Raw genomic sequence first — 8,240 nt, 5'->3', positions numbered from 1 at the left:
AAATCTGTGTCTATGGAGACAAGTTGGGCCTTGAAGAAAGCGTCACCCAGAGGCAAAAGGGAACAGAAGAGGTGCAGCCTTTTCAGACCTCCCTACCTCAGCAAGCCACAAACGAAGTCATAAAAGCCCTTCAGATTTCTTCCTCTTCATTCGCGGCATTGCATACTGGCCTGTCCAGTATTGCCCTGTCAGACTCTAACTCTTTTGAGAGCAGCATATTAACTAGCCAGGGTTTCTTGAGCCTCTGAGAGGTGTGTAGGACTCTGTGTCACGTGTTGTTTAAGACCAGAACAACTGAAATAGGGTGTGGGCAATACTCACCAAAAAACTGGTATTAGGCAGCAATTAAAAACAAAACAAAACAAAACCAAAAACAAATACCCTTTTCCCATTGATGATACTGAGTATCATGTCTCCACGTTGCTAGTGGCGGGATGAAAGTCATGTCCTGTACATGGTGAGGGAAACTCACCTTGTCATTAAAGTTCAAAAGTCAAAATCCCCTTCCTTTTTAAGAAAAATATTTTAAAACATTCTTGCTACTTTTTTTTTTTTTTAAATCACCATTTCCATTGTGTGATTTTTTTTTCCAGAGATGGAAGTAAAGGTCATTTTTAATTCCAAAATTCTAGTTTAGTGTTATCTCGAATCAACTCTTGATAAACCCATCATTTAAAAAGGCCTATTCTAATTAGAGACCAGTTTGAGGCTTTTAACCGGCTCTGTCTTAGGTGCATGTAAAGCCTGCTAAATATTTCAGAGGGTGGGTGAACTTCCCTTTACAAATCTTAACTTGTCTATACTTTTGAACTCCCCTTCCCTTTCAAAGCTACCTAGGTTAAAAATTAAGCCCCTATGGAGAAGGGCACCTGTATTTGCTCACCCTATTATGCAGCTATCCTGAAATGCATTGCAGCTGTCTAAATTAGCATAATTAAATCCACATCAATTAAAAACCTCAATCACCTCTCTCCCCTTCACATGTAGATGATGACATTTGTCTAAGGTGGGAAGTAACAAAGAAACTTTTTACCCGTTGAAGACCTGGCTGAAAAGGAGGGTAATCGGATTGAACTATTGTCCCAGGTTTACCTTAACGCTAGGAGAAGTGGTCAATGAATGCTGCCCGGCCAAAGTAGGATGTACTTTGCATTTCAATGCCACTTGCACGCAGGGCCGGCCATTGGAGATGCGCGTTTTACAACAGGCCTCTCCACTAGTGCTCTTTAGCCTCCAGTAATGAAGATAAACAAAGCACCATTATGACTTTGGTGGTGCTAGTTGTTATTTTTAAACTGGGGAAGCCTAGTGACCTCAGGATAGTGACAAGACTACACCGTGTGGTGCTGGCAAAGAAAATTCCAGGAGATGAAAACTGACGTGGGGTCCAGGGGTTAATTTCTGAAACAGAAAAATTTGCATACAAATGAAAAATGATGGGATTTCTGTTCTCCTAAATTTTCAATGTCATCAGCATCAAACAGCAGCCTGTGCTCCCTTGCCGTTTGAAGAATATTCATTACTTTAGAAGAAGGGGCACCTTGTTTGGTGTTCAACTCAATGCAGGTCAACGACTTAATTTGTGCAACATCTTGGAGACTGTGAGATTTCTGTGCATCTTTGTAATTCTTCTAAATATGGCTTGAGTAATATTTATTTTTATAGTCATAGACTTTTCTGAATAAACACTAACGCGTGGTTGACTTCCTTCGAACATTCACCTTTTTCATCCTCAGGAGGTGTTTAACGACATGTTGCTGACTTTTTCTTTAGAGGAGGACAGGTTGGTCTATGTCGAAAGTTACTAGATACAAGAGATATAGAACACCACGATGCTTATGATTTTCCCCAAAGCATATGAAATTTCTTCATCCTGACTTTTAGTTATTGGTGCTTTTTTGATGACACAATTCGTACCTGCTCATTTTTTATAATTTTAGTGTCAAAAGACAAAATTAAAACAAATTTGGAGATCAAATTGTCTTTCATTAGTCATTCATTAATCCAGCCTCATTCCATCTAAATATTTAGAAAGGTGCTCCAAGCAGAGGAAGTTGGCTTTATACACAGAAAAGGGGTGAAGAAAGCAGACATAGAACCAGAAATGAGTTGGTCATTTCCAAGTTACTTTCCTTAGTGCTGAAACAGAGGGCATGTTCTTATCATGCTGGCTTAGGTAAATTAGGTTCATTCTGATTGGTTGCTGTGAAGTTGCTGGTTTTTTGCTTGTTTTTTTTTTTTTAAACTGGCCCCTTTAAAGTTTCGGTTCCATTGTGTGACACCTAGTATGAGTTTGGTCTGGTCTGCTAGGGCCTGGTGCAGGAGCTCCATTCAAAACAATGGTCTCCCCTAAATGTCATTTAACATTAGAAAAATATAAATATGAAGAAAGAAGAGAATAAAAATCCTTGAGTGCCAGTAACCCGAGATGACTGCCAGGTAACAAGTTTTAGTGTGTATTCTTTCTCATCCCCTTTTCCCATCTGGTATTGCTCGTAAGTGTCAGCCCATTGAAGGCAGGGAGGTGGTCTGCTGTGCTCTGAGCTAAGGCTGTCCTCAAGGAAATGGTGCTGGTGGCAACTTTTAATGAGTCAGGCCCTCTCCCCGCTTCTCCATGGTAGCAATAGTTGTCTATGAGACCCTAGAGAACTTTCTGAAACCCCTCAATGTTCTTTTCTGAAATACAGATCACTCTAGATGCTGCTATAAATTAGTGATTGTATCATGCATGAACTTTAGAAAATGTACAAAAGGAGAAACTCCGACTTTCAGGATCTGAAACTTTTAAAAAATCCCTTAAAGAAATAGTATTGAGGCAGCTAAATTGCTATGATGTATAAACCATAAAGGCAATATAATAATGTGTAGAACAGTAAAATGTATTTACTTTAACCTAGAACTTCACATGCATATATAGTGGATCATATATATCTCTGGCCCCATAACTACCTTTGACATATATGTGAAGAATTGATGCCATAAAGTTTTTCATCAATTAAATTATTTTTACTGTTATTATGACTTGCCAAAGGGGGATTTGAAGCTAACAAGCAAAATATTTCAAAGTCCAGATGTCCTGTTGAAACAAGGCATTTTATAGTGATTCCAGTCTGTTTTCACCTAACCTCATGTAGTCAATATCACAAAGATATAATTAGAAAATTGGGTACAATATTTAGCCCTGGTCGCTGTGTGATGGAATTGTTTGACTGCTGAGTAACTGAAGTGTGTTTGCATCCCAGTGTGTTGTGAAGGCAAACTTCAAAGAAAATATTCTATCTCCCAACTCCAGCTCCTGAGTGTCTTGGAAGTATAATACAGCAAGACTTAAAACTCCCCGCTAAGGAAAGGGCAATTTGACACTGAAACTACTGTTGAATTGTTATTGAAACACTGGTTTGCAAAAGAGTTCTTATTAGATAAATATAGTTAAAGCCTTAAAAAGCAAGGGGAAAATACACCCAAGTCATAGGGAAAAAAATGGGGGAGAGAAGTCTTTAAAGTTGGACAGTATGTGTTGACAAAATTTGGAGATTTTAAAACATGTATCTACACATTTATTTTATAAATTGTACATAAGACTGGCTCCTTTTCCAGTGCAAAATCAAATATTTAGATTTGCACAAACCTATGGAAGCCAGATTTTAGACAAAAAGGGATTTTTTTGTCAGACTGTCAGTCTCTGAATTTCATCACAATCTGTTCAGCTGTTTTTGTTGCAGGCAGGCGTAAAACGTACTGGGTAAGTGCGTGTTTGTATTTATTATTAAAATGGGGATGCTAAATCCTGCTTTCGAAGTCTTCACATTCTTTAAGTCTGTACTGGTCATAGAGAAGCAGAATCATGATGTGTGTGTGAAAGTCATATATGAAGGTGAGGGAGCGGGTGCAACGGCAAACACCCATGAGCAGTGACTCTTTGCAAAATAAGTTTCTCAGCATTTAAAAAATGACCCTGGCATTTTGCCTCAATAACTTTTCCTGCACCTACAAGTACTGATTCTTGCCTTGAAGAGGGATTGGGAAATGATGTGTTGGTGGCAGATCTGAATATGTTTTATTTAATGTCATGATTCCTTTATCCCATCCTCTGCACTAATCTAAAAATAATAGCTGGGATTGACAGTTTCAACAGCATTTAGTGTACATGTACGATTGTATGCAAAGACTGCCTAAAAGAATATTGACGATAGAACTTGAACCTCCAGTAGGTGAGACATTACAGTAAAAAACAAACACATGTCAAATCATATAGAATTTTGTTTATGAAGCGAGTTCTTCCTTCAGCCAGGGCTTTTTGATACATTGCACTTGATGTGCAGAACCTCACCTATTGGAAATTAGATGAAGCTGTTATTTCCCTTGATATTTCCCGTGGTGACTCACACCTGAAATCCCAGCACTTTGGGAGGCTGATGCAGGAGGGTTCCTTGAGCCCAGGAGTTTGAGACCAGCCTGGGCAATGTGGCAAGACCCCATCTGTACAAAAAAATACGAAAATTAGCCAGTTGGGTGGTGCACACCTGTAGTTCCAGCTACTTGGGAGGCTAAGGTGGGAGGATCATCCGAGCCCAGGTAGTTGAGGCTGCAGTAAGCTGTGATTGAGTCACTATACTCCAGCCTGACAGAGTGAGACCCCATCTCAATTTAAAAAAAAAAAAAGATATTACCCTTCATAAATGAAGCACTTTTGCAAAAAGATGATAATACAGTTGTTCCTAATCGGATTTTCTAAGACAGTGTGAACATTTGCCTATTTTCATGTTTTAAACGTTTAACTGATGGTAGTAGTCATCTATGGCTTTCATAATAAAATATCATGGACTGGGTGACTTAATCAGCAGAAATTTATTTTCTCACAGTCTGGAGGCTGGAGGTCTAAGCACTCCTGGTTTGAAGACAGCACATTTTCGCTGTGTTGTCACAGGACCTTGTCTCGTGTGAGCAGAGGGAATATCTCTGGTGTGTCTCTTCCTCTTCTTATAAGGACAGTTGTCCCATAGGATTAGGGTCCCACCCAAATGACCTCACTTAATCTTAATTACACCCATTCAGGGCCTATCTCCAAATACAGAGACATTGGGGGTTAGAGCTTCAATACACGTGTTTTGTAGGGTACAATTCAGTTTATAACACTGACATAGACCCACAGGCTCACTGGAGCTCTGAGTCTCTGCTTCTGGCCAGCTTTAAATCAACTCAGTGTAAGAGTCATCTCCACATTCTGATCAGAAGTTCTGATTTGAATTTTTTTATGTTTATGATTAATAACATACGGGAAAAAACGAATGCTTGTTGCTCTATAAATGTGGTTTGGTCGACAAATTATTTCTAAACATAGGGTCTTTCAAGAAAAAATAATTAAAGGAATTCTTGGTGGTTAAAAGGGGTTGGGAGTCACTGGAGAGTCTACTACCTGCCTTCACAGGTGGATGTAACCAGGGAGACACTTGAGATTACATTCAACTTTCAGAGCTGAGAGTCTATGTCCGAGAGGAAAAAAAACAGACTGTTTCTTCTCTGCTGTCACACCACAGCAATCAACACAGATGACCTCTGTGACCAAATGTGTGTGGGGTTCCCCCTCACCCCTCTACACCAAGCAAGCCATCAGTTCTACAGGGGACATCAGCCAGGTGACCTCTAATTCAATTCAATTCCAGCACTGTCATCCTGGAGATAGCGACAGATCCCACAGGGTGAGGGTGCTCCCGCAAGACTGCGGCCACTTCCAATGCCAACTGCAAGCCCCAGGTTATTTTACCTGTGCTTCAGACCCACTGGCTATAAATTGGGGTTCCTACAACCCCCTCCTTGGATTCAATTAATTTGCTAGAGTGGCTCACAGAACTCAGGAAACACTTTACTTCATTCACTGGTTTATAAGAAAGGATATTATAAATAACACAGATGAAGACAGTGTAAGGTGAAGTATGGGGGTGGGGTGTGCAGCTTCCATGCCCTGTCCAGTGACACCAGCCTCCAGGAACCTGCATGTGTTCAGCTTTCTAAACCCTTTAGTTTTGAGTTGTTATGATGGCTTCATTACCTAGGCATGATGCATTAAACAAATGTCCATTGGCCACTGGGGATCAGCAGGCAGCCACAGTAAATGCAATAACATACTTTGGAGATTCTAAGGATTTTAGGAGTTGTATGTCAGGAAATGAGGTTGAAGAAAATATATATGATTTGCAATATCAAACTATGAATTCAGGTTGTACTTACAATTATATCTAAAGAATGAAGAATTACATGGCATAGAGAACCCATTGAAATAGTAGAACAAAGTAGTTCTCCCTCCAAGATTTTAAAGAAGTTACTATTGCTACCAGATTTACAAAGAATAGTAAAATTCCCAAGCCTGACTGTGTACCCAAAGACTGGTTGTCTGGATGCTCACCAATCCCATTTCCTCTTCTGGGGCACACAGGGAGACACCATTTCCCAGGCTCCTTCTGTCTGGGCCAGGTGATTAAGTCCTGGCCAATTGGAAGTGGATGGAAATGATGTACAACAGTTCTAGGACTGGCTATAAAACCATGGGATTTTTCATAGTCTTTCTTCTCCTTCAATAGCAACAATGGAGGCCCTGTATTGAAATCATATGACACGAAAAGCCTGAGTTTTATAGTTATCACCTAAAAGAAGAATTCAGAAAAGCTCTCTGATTTTGAGGGGAGCAAAAAATAAACTTTATTTTCAATATACTGAAATTTGGGGATTGTTTGTTACAGCAGATAACATTAATTGTCTTTACTAACATAATACTAAGAAAAAATTTTAAGAATTTTTGACAGCAACCTAAGTTTTGTCTATTGAAAGATACATACTGTTTAAGAAATACTGTTCAAAAATACAGAATGTCCATTTGCCTAATCATCTTAAGAAGTCGAATGTAGTTGCCATCTTGGGATCACTTTTGTCTCCCACAGCAAGATTCTGGTCAGAATCTTTCTAAATTGACTATTAGTTAATATTTTCTCTAGGCACACTCACAAATCACAACAGAGCTTCAGACTTCATCCTGTTTCCATCTTCAATACTATCAAATGCTGGGAAAATTGATTTAAAGCTCCTGATTAGATGCCACCTATACTTTCCCCTTTCCCCTAAATTATGCCCTGCTGAAAACGCTATATCTTCTGAATTCCATATGTCTAGGAAAATCACTGTGTATCTCAGGTTGTGCCTGATGTACCTACCCTATCAGTTTGCAGTGGCTGCTGAGGGTGCTGTGTTGTGAAAGACTCAGAGGTGGTGACTGAGTTCACTGGAATTCTCTTTGTCTGCCAAGGGCCAGAGAGTGGGGAGTAAAGGCTGGTGTATCACATCGTTGCCCACTGATGGCTGACCCTGCGTTTCAGAATATTAAACACAGCACCTACCTTGGTTAGGGTCCAGTCCTGCTGAAAATGGTGAAACCCATCTAAGGCCATACCCTTGATCCAATAAGTACCGTTCTATTGTGCAGCAGTTGGTTGCTGTTTTTGGAGCTGTGTTCATTTAGATCAGACAAACACTAATTTGTTGGACTCATCTCCAATCACCATTGAAAATAGCATTGTAGAATATCTGCTATATAGAGTTTAGAGTTCATGAACATGCTAACGGATTCTGTGCCTTCTATTAGAATGCCAAAGATGATGGTAGGTGGTTTTAGTAAGTGAACATTGTCATAGACTGTTGATGGGGCTGTACACTGCTAGAAATTATCTGTAGTACAATCTAGTTATGTGTACCAAAATGTAAAATATATCTACACTTTGACTCAGTAACGGTACTTTTTGGACTTTATCCTAAAAATACAAGTGGATGTTTACATATAAGGATATCAACTACAGCCTTATTTTTAGTACCAATATTCATCATTAAAGGACTGGTAGAATAAGTTATAATATAGTCATATAATGGAACACTATGCAGTCTTTGAATTAGATATGGCAGACAAATGTGGCATGAAGAGCTATTCTTGATACAATGTAAAATAAAGAATGCAGGTTGTAGAACAGTTTGCACAGTATTAATTTGTCTATGTGCAGTTCATAGAGAAGTGCATATTATTATTCTATCTAGTGTATTTATAAAAGCCTTTTATGATAAAAATATCATAAATAGTAAATGCTAGAAGTACATATTCCGTATGTTAAAAACAGGTTACATTTGTAGGACAGAATGGAAGCAAGGAAAGTGGCATGGTTGAGGCAGCTGAACATTACATACTTCTGCATTGTTTAATT

This window comes from Chlorocebus sabaeus, chromosome 10 (assembly GCF_047675955.1).
Source record: "Chlorocebus sabaeus isolate Y175 chromosome 10, mChlSab1.0.hap1, whole genome shotgun sequence".
NCBI classification, from domain to species: domain Eukaryota; kingdom Metazoa; phylum Chordata; class Mammalia; order Primates; family Cercopithecidae; genus Chlorocebus; species Chlorocebus sabaeus.
Note: the sequence above shows the minus strand (reverse complement) of the source record.